The sequence below is a fragment of the Leuciscus leuciscus genome (assembly GCF_965113295.1).
Source record: "Leuciscus leuciscus genome assembly, chromosome: 2".
In the NCBI taxonomy this organism is placed as follows: Eukaryota; Metazoa; Chordata; class Actinopteri; order Cypriniformes; family Leuciscidae; genus Leuciscus; species Leuciscus leuciscus.
The window spans coordinates 58962032-58978350 of record NC_138726.1 but is presented as its reverse complement, the minus strand read 5'-3'; the positions used below and the strand labels follow the sequence as shown (position 1 = coordinate 58978350).

Genomic DNA, 16319 nt, shown 5'->3' with positions numbered 1-16319 from the left:
CACCGTTAAAGTGGCTGCTCGACCAAAGTCTCGAGATACTGGTTCCCTTAGTAGATTTTCTGGCAGCGTGGAAGCTACTGCCAAATATATCTCGCTGGGTCCTGCTCACAATAGAAAAGGGTTACAGAATTCAGTTTGGTTCTCGACCGCCCAGATTTCTAGGGGTCCTCCCTATGGTGGTGGTGGACACTGAGCAGGCTCTGGTTGTGAAGCAAGAAGTACAGACTCTTCTACGAAAGGAGGCTATATAAAGGGTTTCTCCTCCCAGCAGGGAGTCAGGGTTTTACAGCTGTTACTTTATTGTTCCAAAATAGGATGGGGGTTGCGTCCTATTCTAGACCTGCACCAACTAAACCGCAGGGTTCAGAGACTCAGGTTCAAGATGCTTACACTCAAACAGATCGTGTCACAGATTCGTTCCAAGGACTGGTTTGTGACGATAGACGCGTACTTCCATGTAGCCATCCATTCTCATCACAGGAAGTTCCTGAGGTTCGCTTTCAGGGGCGAAGCATACTAGTATCGGGTTCTTCCCTTCGGCCTAGGTTTATCAACCCTCACTTTCACGAAATGCGTGGATGTAGCTCTGGCTCCATGAGACTCCAGGGCATTCGCTTGTTGAATTACATCGACGATGTAATGGCAGTTCGGCATCGAGCTGTCGTTCTGTCTCACATAAGAAAGTTGGGGTTGAGGCTCAACGTCAAGAAGAGTTTGCTCCTCCTGTCTCAGAGGACCACTTTTCTAGGCGTGGTTTGGGATTCGACGACGATGCAGGCACAACTGTCCCCTGCTCGTATATCATCGATTCTCTCAGCTGTGAATGGGGTAAAGCTAGGCCAGTCACTCATTGTGAAACAGTTTTAGAGACTGTTGGGTCTCATGGCAGCTGTGTCCAACGTAATCACTTTTGGCCTCCTGTACATGAGACCTCTACAGTGGTGGCTCAGGACCAAGGGGTTTTCTCCAAGCGGGAATCCGTTTTGCATGATCAAGGTCATGCGGCGATGCTTACGTACCTTAGTCATGTGGAAGAAACCTTGGTTCCTCGCCCAAGGCCCAGTGCTGGGGTCTTCTTGTCGTCGCGTAACGCTAACAACGGATGCTTCCCTCACAGGTCAACTCCCAATGAGGGCATTGTTCAATAAAACACCTTATATAATATATAGGCCCTATTTGTGCATTCAAATGCACAGGCCAGATAGAGACTAAACACGTAATATGCATGTGCATGGCGTCACCATTTTCACAGATTCATGTTTTGAAGTTTACTCAGAGATAATAACGTTATGGTTTTCAAAAACTTGCACTTTGAAACCTGTTTAAAAGTGTGCGTTCTCAGGCCACCAAACAACCATTGTTGCATTAATTTCCTGTTATTACTGTAAAGCGGCTTTGTAAAAAGCTCTATATAAAGGTGACAAGACTTGACTTGCAACAACAACAAAACAAGATCAGATCAGACACACTGATATGCATCAATATAATAAGAAAAACTACCAGGATATTTCAGGACACACTGAAGGAGTTTGCTGGAAAACTTGCCATGAAGTGAAAGAGAAAATAAACAGTTTCCAGACAACCACCTGAAGGCAAAAGAGGAACTGGATAGTTCCGCAATAGTAGAACAATATAGAGATGTCTAAGTCTGTTGTTCCTTGTAAACTCATTTTGAAACGAAACTCTTGGGAAAATAAACGGAGCATATAAATATGAGCAGTATTTCAGTCAGAGCGAATCCCTCTTCAGACGCTCTTCACTCACTCCAGGTGGGCAAGAATATTCATACTTCTTTATTTATAGCAAATTATGATCATATTCCTATTACACACAGATGGATATATATTTTAGTTGTTTATTTATTTCACTAGAGTTGTTTTTACAAATTATGCAACTTCATTGAAACTGACTAAATCTGACTCAATTTTGTGCATGAATTCATTTAATTCAGCAGGTGAACTAAAGATTGATAACTTTTGAATTGTAGATGTTTTTCTCATGGTGATTTTTCTCAGTGTGTTTGACAGATCTGAACACACACACACACAGACTGGTGACCTTATCAAGCAGTGTCTCTGATCACAGTGTTTGACATCATCCTTCAATCCAGCGTGAGTCTCCATTTCATGGTTTTTATCTTGGCATCATGGATGAATTAAATTGAAAATCTTTAATTTTCTAACATTGATGAGATTTCCTTTACTTTATTGTCATGTCATTGACCAACCTGATTTTACAGCAATTCGTATGAATTTTACGAAGTGGATAATTGTACCAATTCACACAACCTCACTCGTACGAATTTGTACGATTTTTACTAAATCGTACATATGTTTATGAGTTTCCCAATCGTATGAATTAGCCACCTCGTACACACTCGTACAAATTGGTCGTGAGATAGGCGTTGTCATCGACACAAGTGTACAAGGAGTGAAAATATTTTATGCATTTATCCTTGCAGGAATACAGAACAAAGAATGTGACATTGTGAACTTCAATAAATACACAAAATCATGACATACTTGTAGTATATTCACTATATATCAGACTATGGCATACATTGAGTTAAAGTTATCACTTTACTTCTGTTTGCAGCAGTTACAGCAACAGACATGGGATCATGGTGCTCTTCAGGTCAGAACACACAACACTTGTAATACAAACATGACACCTAGTGGTTACTCCAGGATACTACAATACTTCTATCGCAGCACTAGATATTGTTAATTATGAATTATTTGAGTAATCTTTGAAAATGCTTAAAGTGTAAATTGCAGGTTAACCACCACAGCCAATTAATGTGTAAATTAAAGTGCTCTATATGTATATATTTAATTATTTCTGTCTTAAAATGCGTTAAAATAACATTTATTGGGGTTTCTTCAAAAGCGTGTTTTTTACAGTAACTGGGTGATGACGTCATAAGAGGCACTCGCAACCCATACTCTGCTAGATTCTTACTGTATTATGGCTATTTGGAGAATGACTGAGGATGTGGGAAACCATCAATTTATTTATGGACCACAGCCCTACCATTTTTAACTGGTCAGGCATGAGATAGGGGATGAATTTGCTAGGACCCATGGCACTCAAAGAGTTATTAATGCTTGGTGTGAGGAGAATGAGTGGAGGGTTAGCCTGGTGTCCTGGTGAGTAGCTACGTTAGAGCTAGTCTAGGCTAGCCTGGTGCAAACTTAACCCGGATAATATAAGGGAACAAGCCAGTCTTTTCAAAATCTTGCCGTCATGTTGAATAGCAAGGAGGGACAACGACTGAAGACATTATTTACTTACATGGTGTCAGTCCAAATCAGAGCTGTAGAGATGCACACACTGCACAGGCACCAATTGCTAGTCTCATCGACGCCTCAAACGTCATGTAATACCCTTCCTCAATCCACGCTTTATCAATTTCTCATAAATAAAAGTCATAGTCAGTGAAGTGCTCGCTGCATATGACGGCTGACTTGGTCACAGAGGCAGCAGTAAAATCCGCCCGCATGGTAGCCACAAACCTCACCCAGGCACGAATCAACCTTTTGTCCTTGGGGAAATTGTGGACCCTGTGCCCTGTTTTTGAAGAATTTGTACATACCGCACAAACACAACGGTTTACCATTTTGACAGGTGAATGAGGCGAATACAGCTGCTAGCGTACTATTGACTATGCCGGTGTTACGTCCCTAAAATGGCTAAGGGCATGAGGGAACACAACATCAAATAATATAAATAATTCCCGGATTAGTTAACCCGGTTAACGTGGTTAAGGTGCTGGTGCAAAAAGGACACAAGGACAAAACCAGGATTTGAATTATGAAAGTGCATATATTTATTTGTCGCACCAGCGTGCACAGAAAAGAGAGAGACAAAATACCGTACCCAGGGAGTAGGAGCCTGAGCGGGGCTAAATTAAAGAAATAAACAAAACAAAACCCACACTCTAACTACATTCCCATCCCCACTAAACTACTACAACAGGAAAATAAAACAAAACAAAGTCGACGGCGCTCAGCACGCCCTACCTAACCTACACTACGTAAAAACAAAAACATACAACAATAGCACCCGCTCCTTACCTGATGTATTAACACGGATTTCCCTAGGTGTTGCATGAATGGAAGTCACGTGACATACTATCCTACTCACTACTCCCTGGCCGGTTATAAAGCAATATACAAAAAGAAACGTATGGACTCAAGTCCAACGTAAATCAAAAATAACCAACACTGAGAGAAAATAACCAGGTAACTCAAAATATAACCAACAAAACAAAACAACAAAACAGGACACGCCGCCGCGTGAACCAAAACGAAAATCAAACAAAGCTCCTTCTCTCTCTCCCGCTTCCGGTCTACGTCAGCCTCTTATAGTAAGGAATTCAGGTGTACGTCGTAATGATGATGATGATGGACGGCCGGCAGCACCGCCCTGAGAGATGACAGCGAAGAGAGTGACAGCAAAAACAACAACACAAACACATATCCTCGGAACACGTAACAGCCGGTAACTCTACTAGTGAGTTCCTCTTATGACGTCACACCCCATCTAGTGGAAGGGAGCGGGAGTGCTTAAAACCACTGTTAAAAGTGCCAACTTTTCATATTATATTCAGCATTTTGGTATAAAAAACAATGGTGGGCGGTTCTTATCTTTATGTTTAATAAACACATTGCATTATCTTCGTGAAAAATTTAACCTGCAATTTACACTTTAATGTCTGATACAGGTAAAGTGAATCGAGCAGAAGAGATGTCTCAGTAAGTATTTCTTGTTCAAAGCTTTGACTTTATCTTTATTAACTTTATAATCAACTTATTATTATCAATATGAGTACATCATTTACAACAAGGTTTCATTTGTTAACATTAATTAACTACATTAGTTAACATTAACTATTATTACAGCATTTTATTCATCTTAGTTAATTTCAACATTTTGAAAATCAAAATGTTAGCAATCATGTACATCTGAGACGGAGAGAAGTAATCAAGAAAAGGACATACAAACTAGAACACAGCCTCTATTAGCCAATGAATTAACTAATGTTAACAAATGAGCCTTTATTGTGAAGATTTAGGTAACACTTTATAATAACTGCACGCTATTAATCATTAGTTAAGCATTAGTAAACAGTTAATTCATCATTTATAAAGCATTAATAGACATTAATAAGCAGTTTATAAATACAGTAATATATGATTTGTTATTGTATTTTCATACTTTATTAATGATCAATTTATCATTTCTAAATGAAGTATTGCATTATTTACAAACCGGTTATTTAGGAGTTGTCAGTGGTTCATAAGATCACTTAGAATGTGTAAGTAAAAGATTAATAAACTGTTTAAATACATATTATTATTCAGACATATAGTAATAGTTACTTAGTGTGTTAATAAATGCTTTATTAACATGTATTTCTACTGTAATTCAGGGTTAATTCAGGTAGTTATAAAGCATTTATTTAGTAGTGGTCAGTTAACTATTTTGTGAGCTCATCTAAAGTGAGGACTAGTTATGCCTTGTAAAGCATTTATAAAGGAGATTTAAAGGCTGTTGAATATTTATGTTCTGTATCGCTGTGTGTGTTTGTTTCCTTTTTCTGTTTAGAAGATCAATGAGTCTTTAAATCTCCTTTATAAATGCTTTGCAAAGCATAACTAGTCCTCACTTTAGATGAGCTCACACTATAGTGAACTGACCACTACTAAATGCTTTATAACTACCTGAATTTACTACATTTACTTACACTTTCTAAGTTATCTTATTAATCAATGACAACACCTAGTTTGTAAATAATGGTAAATAATGTAACTGGTTTGTAAATAATGCAATACTTAATTTATAAATTATAAATTGATCATTAATAAAGTATGAAAATACTTTACAAGAATAAAGCATTTATAGCTGTATTTATAAGCTGCTTATTAATGTCAATTAATGCTTTATAAATGATTAATTAACCGTCTAGTAATGCTTAATTAATGATTAATAGCATGCAGTTATTATAAAGTGTTACCGAGTTTGATAGTGTTGCTGTTTGCTATAGTGCAAAAGTACAGCATGACAATTACAATGTGCATAATGGTTAATATAATATGTGCCATTTGGCTGTTAAACCATAAAACAGACAAAACAAATATCCAGTGCTGTCTACTTATGAAAAAGTTTTGATATTTCAGGAAACCTGAAGATCTTTGTGACAAATTGAAACAAAGCAATAAGGAACTGAACTCAGAATTTCAGAGAAATTATCAAACTCTCACTGATAAATTGAACAACATCACTAATACAGAATCAGCAAAAGGAATCGCAGAGACACTTCGTTTGGGTTTGACTTCAACCAACCCAATGATTAAACATCTGAGAGCAATTAATAAAACCCTAAAAGACCTCAAGCAGATGAATGTGGATTCTGTTCAAAATAAGGAAATACTGAGAAGAGTGAGATCCGCGGACATGGGGAGAATCGCCAAACCTCTCAAACTGCATGAGGAACTAAAAGGCAGAATCGATACTCTATTACTAGATCTTGATCATTGCAGAATCAATCAACAAAATGAGTCACAATTGATTCCTCAGATGAGAAAAACAGCGGATCAATTTAAGGAGAATCTGAATGAAATTAAACATGCCAAAGAATATATTAACAAATTAGTTGAATGATTGAACTGATCTGTCTGGTATTATTATCAATAATACTCTAAACTGAAATCTTTACAAATGTGTGCATTTAATGATGTATAAAATCATGCAGAAAGTGTTCTGTATGACCTTGGATAAACTCTATTTGTCTTTTTTAATGAACCACTTGCTCTGGAGTTTTGATTCTGTTTATTTCTTGTGAAATTCTTCAGGCATTCATTTCAATTGCCCTTTTTGTTGTATATGTTACAGTTTTGTAATGTAATGCAAAATAAAAACTATAATCTTGCTTTCCCAACTGATGTAGATGTAGAAGACCAAAATATCTATTACAAAATAAATGTACATCTGATCTCACCAACATATTCACCAAACTGTGTGATCTTTTATAAGTAAGCATGGGAAGATATTTGAAATCATCTTTTAAAAGGCGACATGAAGTTAAAATAAACACATTTTTGTTTACAATATTCAATCTTGTAACTGTTCTTGTTGTAAGGGTTGGTTTACTGAAAATGCTTTTGGTCTTTTGTATACATTTTTTAATAACTGACTTGTATTAGACAAAGGCATATCATAACGTTCTCCATTATTAATTAGTATATTAATCAGTAATGTTTTTGAAGAGGAATTTACTCTGTAAGATGTTGAGTTGTTAATAAAAAAAATAAGTTTAAAGAATGTTTCAGGAACATCATTCTAACCTTAAAAAAACGTTCCACTAACATTAAGAAAACTGGACATTGTAATGTTCCCATAAGCAGAACAATGTTTGGGAAAGGTTCTGTTAGCTGTGGAGTTCGTCTCTCCTGCTCTCGAGCTTCATCTGGTGGACATTAAACAGCTGTGATGAAACATGCTTATTAGTCTGATATCAACAGCTTTTTACATTTACATTAAAGGGGACCTATTAAGCCCCTTTTCACAAGATGTAAAATAAGTCTCTGATGTCCCCAGAGTGTGTATGTGAAGTTTAATCTCAAAATCTTACATTTTAAATTAATAATTTTTTTTACAGCATGTTTAAATTGTCACTTTTTGGTGCTCAGAAAAACGCGCTGTTTTAGTGTGTGCCCTTTAAATGCAAATAAGCTGCTACTGCACGGCACAGGGGGCGGAGTCTCAGGACAATTTCATCTCACGGAATGATGATAATATCAGAAACTCTCAGTAACGGTGTTCATTTCGACCCGGAGTCGGACAATAATGCCTACAGAGTCAGAGTGTGTTGTGGTTTAATTCTTTCTTTTCAGGGGAATGACTTCAGAGATATTTGATGCCAGAAATATTAGACTTTATTAACAAACAAAGCCGAGTGCCCCTCTGCACCTGCAGAAAGACCCTGCAGAGAGACCCTCTGCAGAAAGATTGTCCAGCAAACGTATATACCTACATCCTTCTCCCAAATATGGTAATACATTCTATAGGTATTTTGAGAAATAGTTTTGTACCATGTGACATTACTGAAATAGAATTCTCTGCTGTAACCACACAGCTCTCAGTTCCAAAGTCACCCAAAGTCATACACAGACAGAAAGGAAATAATAGTGTACAACAAATAGTTAAATTACTTATTTTCTAAATAATAAAATCTTCAACAAGTGATGTATGGAGATGGAACAGGTATAGTTTAGTTTAATTACGGTTATAACGTATTTGTCATCTGCGTGTATGTATCCACTATTAATAGCCTACAAGTCTGCTGTTTCAGACCAGGTCCGAATGATGATCACATTTATTTTTTTTCATTTTTCCTACCGACCAAACTTTGGATAGCAGTCGCGCTGGCACGAACACCACAACATTGCCCGACATCAAATGGCAAACTCAATCATGCGCTAATCATTTGTGCTTCTGCTTCACTGACCATTTATCAGTTTGGACCAATGCCAGACAGTGCAGCGCGAGCCGATCTTAATCAAGCGAAACTGTTATTACACAGCGCTAAGAGATCCAGTAAAGAAAACATTTAAATTCACCACAGAAATAATAACATCGCTGCGAGATCTAGTGAGAAGCATTCACATTTCTCCGTTATTAACCGACCGTAGATCTCTTTTAGATCAAACAGCGCTGACGTGGAAACCAGGAGAAACATTTTCCCACGATTAAGTCCACAAATCAGCAACATTCACGATGGATTTAATGTAGTAGGCTAACACTAACTGTCACCATGGAAGTTTGGCAGGCATTACTAGTACATCACAAGTACATTACATATCTTTTTCTAGCACTTCAAAACTCTAATAGGCTATTATCATATATTTAAATGTTATTTTTAATGTAAAATAAATAAATAATAAAGTTTTTTAAAAAAGTAAAAAAAAAAACGTTTTTGGTGGCTGCCATTTCCACTCTCAAATATTTATTTTTTGATCGTTTTGCTTTTGAATTATTTCGACAACATGAATAAAATTGCTGCCCTCACATGTTAACCTTGAGCCTTGTGTTACTGGTCTCTTGTCTGCATTGTGTTTTTGGTTGCGTATGTGAAGAACAGGACAGCATTCGGCAGTTTCACTGATCTTTAATTCCTGATATACAGACAAATGTAATCAGCCTCTTAGTGAGAGTCGCCCTTGTTAACTCTATAAAACAAATGTGATGTACACTTGTCACATGTGCTCTCATTTCACATTTAGGCCCAGATGCAAAACTATAACTTAAATGGGATGAAATGACAAAAATAACCACACAGAAAGGTAAAATAATATTATATACATAAATTAGTGTGAAAATATAGACATAAAAGCAACAATTAAAATTGGGATTAAAAAAGATTATCAGGAGCCCAAAATAACCTCACCTCTCCACTGCATCACCAATGCAAAGAGGAAGAGGAGGGGACAGAACAGGAAATTGTATTGACTCATGACATCACATCAATTAAAGGGAAAGGTACTCACTTCACTTAGGCAGTCATATCAGGTGCATGTAAACTAACAATTTTGTGAGAATTCTAATAAACTATAACAGTACACTTTCTGTACCTGTTACACTTGCAAACTTAAAATAAAACTAAAATAAAATAAACCTTTGTTTATAACTACTACAATACATTTCATTTTTTTAAGGAGCTGTTTTTGTTTTATATGCTGCTAAGAAGACACCCCAGAAGATGGGTCAAGTATACTCCATCATTGTTCAAAGTCAAATAAGATAATACTTTATGATGTTAGTTTTAATAAATAAATAAAATAAAATAAAATCAAGGGAATTTATCTAGCATTTCTTTCTTTTTTCTGTATCGAAAACATACCGAACCGTGTCACCACTGTATCGCATTGAACCAAACCGTAAATTAAATTAAACCCATAAAATAACCTGGGGTTTAGTGCCTTACTTAAGACACAATACCTAATACTGTATCCCTAATAAGAAGAGAGTTAGTTCTCTTCTTTAGAGTTAGTTAGTTAGTTAGTTAGTTAGTTAGTTAGTTAGTTAGTTAGTTAGTTAGTTAGAAGAGAGTGTTGGAAAGTTTTCTTTCATCGAAGCAAAACCAGGAGACGTTGGGATAAGCAGAAGTGATTTATTGGGATCTTCGCTGTGTGTCGTCTGTAGTGTTCTTCCAAGTCTGACTAAGGGAACTTTAGATGGTATCTTAAGCCGCGTTTCCACCGCAGGAACTTTCCCCAGGAACTAGGAACTTTGGGCTGGTACTCGATGTGTTTACACCGCAGGAACCAGGGTCTAAATGAAGTTCCGGGTAAATATTTCCCCTTCCGATAGTCCCTGCTCATGAGGTAGTACTTTTTCAAAGTTCAGGAACTTTCAGGGGTGGGACTTGTGCGCTGCACAAGCTGATTGGTTGTGTTCACGCCGCATTTTGGTTGGATGATTCCACGCAGCATTTTATTTATTTTTAACCTCCCTTTGTAAAAAATCTATTGCGGTTCGTGTCGTGGCTTCATGCAGTAAGAGTTGTCTGTCAGCAAATATGGAATTTAATAAAAAAAAAACTGGTGGACTGGCGAGGAGTTTCAGGCTTTATTAAGAGTATTTGTGGAAGAGGAAACTTTCTGCGCGTTCGTCCCAGCCATCTCACGGTCAATGTCTGCAATAGCTGATAACATACACATTTTATATCTAACGTTAGCATTACGAGCTACTGAACACGCTTTATCAGTGCTCGTCTCTTTTCTGCCACAGCTTTTATTATTAAGTCATTATGTTTACACATTGTCATCTATTGCAAGGCACTCCAAACCATGTTACAAATTTACTATAACAGGATTGAAATAGCGCTTTGAGGTTAGAGTAACAAACAACTATTTACAAGACTGTCACTATTTATGATTGATAGACGGGGTTCAGGCTTTTTTTAAGCGTATTTGCGAAAGAGGAATTTTTTGCGCGTTCGTCCCAGGCATCTCACAATAACTGATAACATACGTTGTCTAATTTTATACGAATACGAGCTTTCTGAACACGCTTTAGTATCAGTGCTCGTCTATTTTGTTTTGTTAATTACCTCGTTAGTAAACCAATACATAACTGCAGCACAGTTTGAATCTCCTCCATACTTATTATAAATGTAGCGCAACCCTTTTATAGTCTATGGGCGCAACTGATTACTGTCCGTCGCAGACTGGTTTACCTTCCCGGTACTTTAGACCGCGGTGTAAACGCAGAAAGCAACCGGTCTGGGGCGAAAAAAGTTCCTGGGAAAAAAGTTCCTGGTACAAATTGTTCCGGGTAATTTCGGTGGAAACGCGGCTTTATAGGCAATTCAGTGGGCAGTCCTTAAAGGTACTGAACTTACACACAGCCTTAGGGATGAAGACAATAGAGGCAATTACCCCCAACTGAGATAATGGTACCCCCCAAATTGTATAAACAACACATGGTCACGAGAACTAAGACTTTGTAACATTCACACATAGTTAATCTCTTAGTAGGAAGATTAAAGACTAACAAAACGTACTCGGTTACTAACGTAACCTCGGTTCTCTCTAGAAGAGGGAACGAGTACTTGCGTAAGATATCTTACGCTAGGGGAAAACCTCTTTTCCTCGAGATATTGAAGCCAAAAATTATCCTTAATTTTGCAATAATGTAAAACGCATTGCAGCAGCATGCAGACATGGGCGAGACAGCTCGCGCGCCCATTGGCTGCTCTGCGGCAACTGCACCAGCCTATCGATAGAGGCTCCTCATGACGTCAGAACCAATGAGGGCGCTTCACGCCCATTACGTCATGTCCCGCCGAAATCAGGTGGGGCCAGGGCTATAAATACGGCCCAGAGAGGCTGGTTTGGTCAGTTTTTTCATCGCTGAAGCGAATCAGAACATGACGCATGCACGGCAAGATACGCAAGTACTCGTTCCCTCTTCTAGAGAGAACCGAGGTTACGTTAGTAACCGAGTACGTTCTCTTACGAGAGGTCTCTCGTACTTGCGTAAGATATCTTACGCTAGGGGAACACAATGTAAAACGCCGTGCGTGCTTGAGACATAACACTAAAGTCCCAAGGGCAGGTGCCCGGGGCTCATACAGTGCCTAATCACAAGGGACTCACAGAGAATCCGGGAAGAGGGGCTAGAATAGCATCATTCCTGTAATATGGAGCTCTGATAAGAGCATGTTATATCAAGTGTTCCACACAGCCAGGGCGAACTCGGCCTGGACTGGTAAATATGGGGGACTTACGCACTGCCCACAGGAGTATACAGACGATCCGTGATCAACGCTCTAGCAGTTTCAGCATCCCGAGCCGATAGCATCGGGCGGGGAATACTGAAAAATTAAACCGAGAGCAACCTAGCTTGCAAAGCGGGAACCTCGAGGTTATAAAACCTTATAAATGTAGACGGGGAGGCCCAGCCTGCCGCCATACAGATATCTTGCAAGGCAATCCCACTGGACCAAGCCCACGACGAGGCCATGCCTCTTGTGGAGTGCGCTTTGACACCTATCGGGCATTGCAGGCCCCTGGATGTGTAAGCTAGCGCTATAGCATCAACTATCCATCTGGATAGACTCTGTTTTGACGCAGCTAGTCCCTTAGAACGTCCGCTGAACAAAACAAAGAGCTGCTCTGTCTGTCTGAAAACAGATGAGCGAGACACATAGGCCCTTAACGCCCTGACCGGGCAAAGGAAGCCTGCGTCCCCTTCCTCTTCAGATACCGGCAGGGCCGACAGGGAGATCACCTGTGCCCTAAACGGTGTATTGAGGGATTTAGGAACATATCCGTGCTTTGGTTTGAGTATGACTCTCGAGTCATTCGGCCCAAACTCCATACACGTCGCGCTCACTGAGAGCGCTTGCAAATCCCCTATGCGCTTCACTGAAGCGAGAGCCAGAAGAAACACTGTTTTGAAAGACAAGAGTTTCAGGTCTATTGACTGTATTGGCTCGAATGGGGCACCTTTCATGGCTTCCAGAACCGTGGAAAGGTCCCAAACGGGAACTGAGGGTGGTCTGAGAGGGTTCAGCCTCTTAGCTCCTCTAAGGAAGCGAATGACCAGATCGTTCCTTCCTAATGACTGGCCAAGCGGTGGTTCAGCGAACGCTGCTATGGCCGCCACATAAACTTTGAGCGTGAATGGGGTTCTGCCCTTATCCAGAAGCTCTTGTAAAAAGGAGAGAACCTCTGGCACCCCACAGCGTGAGGGTGAAGTGCCACTCGCTGTACACCAGCTAGTGAACACAGACCATTTGAGGAATAGAGCCGCCTCATAGATGGAGCTCTAGCCCGCGTGATCGTGTTTAACACTCCCGCTGGGAGGTTAACGGGTACCCGTTGATGGCCCACGCATGTAGGGACCAAAGCTCCGGGCGAGGATGCCAGATCGAGCCGTTCGCCTGCGAGAGGAGATCCCTCCTCACCGGTATCGGCCACGGGGCGGTACTCGTCAGCTGCATCAGGACTGGAAACCAGACTTGGTTTGTCCAAAATGGGGCGACGAGTAGCACTGGGCATCCGCTCTCCCTGATTCGCTCTAACACCTGGGGTGGGAGCGTGACAGGGGGAAACGCATAGAGCGGGCAGTGGGCCCAGACGTGAGCCAGCGCATCCCTGCTCTTGGAGAAGAATTCCTGACAATGAGCGTTCTCTTGAGACGCAAATAGGTCTATTTCCGCTCTGCCAAATGTCCGCCATAGCATTTTGACTGTCTGTGGATGTAAAGACCATTCTCCTGTCGGCAGATTGTTTCTGGACAGTCTGTCTGGTCCCACATTCAGATGGCCGGGCACATGCGCTGCCCTGAGCGAGCGCAGACTGTGCTGAGCCCAGACCAGGAGGCGTTCCGTCAGCCTGTGAAGGATTCTGTATCTGATACCTCCTTGGTGATTTATATAAGCCACCACTGACATGTTGTCCGAACGGACCAAGACGTGGTGTCTTTTTTATCTGGGGACAAAAGCGCCTCAGCGCGTTGTCGACTGCCATCATTTCCAGGCAGTTTATATGCAGAAGCTTTTCCCGTTCCGACCGCTGCCCGAATAACGGTCTGCCCTCGAGCAGCGCTCCCCATCCCGAGGTTGAGGCGTCCGTAGACACCACCTTCACACTCGAGGAAGTCCCCAGGCTTACACCTGACTGGTACCAGTCGGTCACTGTCCAAGGTTTCAGAGCTGCGACGCATTTCTGATCGACCTTGAGGCGCGCGAGACCGGAGGTCCAAGCTCTGCGCGGCGCGCGCTTTCAACCAATACTGCAGCGGGCGCATGCGAAGCAGACCCAGCTGAAGCACTGAGGATGCTGAAGCCATGAGACCCAGCATCCTTTGAAACTTTTTGAGCGGGGCTAAAGCGCCGTGGCGAAAAATCTCTGTCATGCGCTGAATACTTAGTCTGCGCTGCGGCGACAGCTGTGCTGTCATAGACAGCGAGTCCAGATCTGTGCCCAGAAAAGATATTTTCTGACTGGGAGACAGTGAACTCTTTGCCCAATTGACTGTGAGACCTAAATTCTCGAGGTGATCGAGTAATATGGTCCTGTGTTCTATGAGCTCCGACTGTGATCGAGCTAGAACCAGCCAATCGTCCAAATAATTCAGCACTCGTATGCCTCGGAGCCTGAGGGGTGCGAGCGCTGCATCCATGCACATCGTGAATACGCGAGGTGCCAGGGATAGGTCGAATGGCAGGACTGTGTACTGATATGCCTGGCCCTCGAAGGCGAATCTCAAAAATCGCCTGTGACGTGACGCTATTTGTATTTGAAAATAAGCGTCTTTCAGATCTATCGACATGAACCAGTCCCCTTGGCAAATTTGCGAGAGGATTTTCTTGGTCGTGAGCCTTCTGAACCGTCGTTTCAGAAGTGCTTTGTTTAGTCGTCTTAGATCTAAAAATGGGTCTGAGACCCCCGTCTTTTTTTTTTTTTTTTTTGGGGTACCAGAAAATATCTGCTGTACATGCCCCCTTTGCTCTGAGCTTGTGATAGGGGTTCTATAGCCCCTTTGCTCAGTAACTTCGCTATTTCGGCCCGAAGTAGGTGTGCTACTTCCTTTTTCACTGTAGTATCGATTCGCGCCGCTTTGCGTTGCGGGCGTCGACCGAACTGTAGCGAATAACCTCTTTCTATAATGTCTAGCACCCACTTCGAAACCCCGGGTAGCCTTGCCCATGCGTTTGCACGAATGGCTAGGGGTTGAATGCGAAGCGCGCTCTGGTCGCTCAGCGACAGAGGGGCTTCAGTGTGCTGCAACATAAGCGTCGCGCTTATGACATTTGAGGCAGGGGGCGCGCTGATAACAGCGGGCAGATTGCCCGCGCTCGACTCCTCTGCGGTGGTCAACCGAGAGGGGGAGGGCTGGGCGAGTCCCGTAAGACCTGTCATGTCTATGTGTGAATGTGGGCGTGGGATAGCGGGCACATTTACAACACTGAGAGTATTGTCTGCCTGAGCAGAGCAAAAATGCATGTTGGTTTCGTTTTACAGAAACCTTGAGACATGCAGAATGTAGTGTTTGTGGGCACTGGGCAGTGGGCACATTTACCACATTTAATGCGCAATCGATTTCATGTGCGCGAGCCCTGTGCGACGGGCTGTGTTTCTGTGTAGGAATGAGCACTGGGCAGTGGACATTTTGTCTACACTCATAACACCATCGGCCGTGGCCGGAACACCAGAAAATACACTCTATGGGATTTATCTGGGTAGCCGTAAAGCGGCGTTTGTGTGCAGGCAAGTGGGCTGTGTCGCCGACTTGTTTACTGCAGAATACACTGGAACAGTCGCATTTTCTGGAACTGAACGAGCGAGAAGTTGCCATAGAAACAGAGAGCGTCAACATGCTGGCGTTCGTTTGCAGGCGTGCGTGCATTACAACAGGCTCGCTCACTGCAGTATGACATTTCCAGTCGCCTGAACTTCAGAGGGGAATGAGAAATAGAATTCGGCCCGGCCGCAGCGGGACATTAACACTCTTTTCTCCTTTCGCCAGTGACGCACGGGAACCATAGAAACGGTGTTTGGGTGCAGGCGAGCGGGTTGTACAACGCGCTCGTTGGCTGCAAAATGCACATCTGCAGTCGCCTTTCAGGGAACTGACAGAGCGAAGCATTGGAGGCATAATTAATCTGCCGTTAGACCGAGATTCGAACCCCGGTCTCTCGTGTGAAAAACCAAAAATTCCGCCACTGAGCCACAGCGGGGAACACAAAGGCTTTCAGATGCACGAGCATATAAGAGCGTCAACATGTTTTCTTCGGCGTTTGC

The 16319-nt window shown here is 41.6% G+C and overlaps 1 long non-coding RNA gene across 1 annotated transcript; it reads left to right on the top strand.

Annotated features, from left to right (window-relative positions):
* The first annotated feature begins 287 nt into the window (after nucleotides 1–287).
* Nucleotides 288–7326, top strand: LOC309492538. Its single transcript, XR_014203549.1, has 6 exons — nucleotides 288–302; nucleotides 868–1769; nucleotides 2016–2111; nucleotides 2596–2634; nucleotides 4727–4757; nucleotides 6183–7326. It is a non-coding gene; the product is annotated as an uncharacterized lncRNA (long non-coding RNA).
* Nucleotides 7327–16319: the final 8993 nt, after the last annotated feature.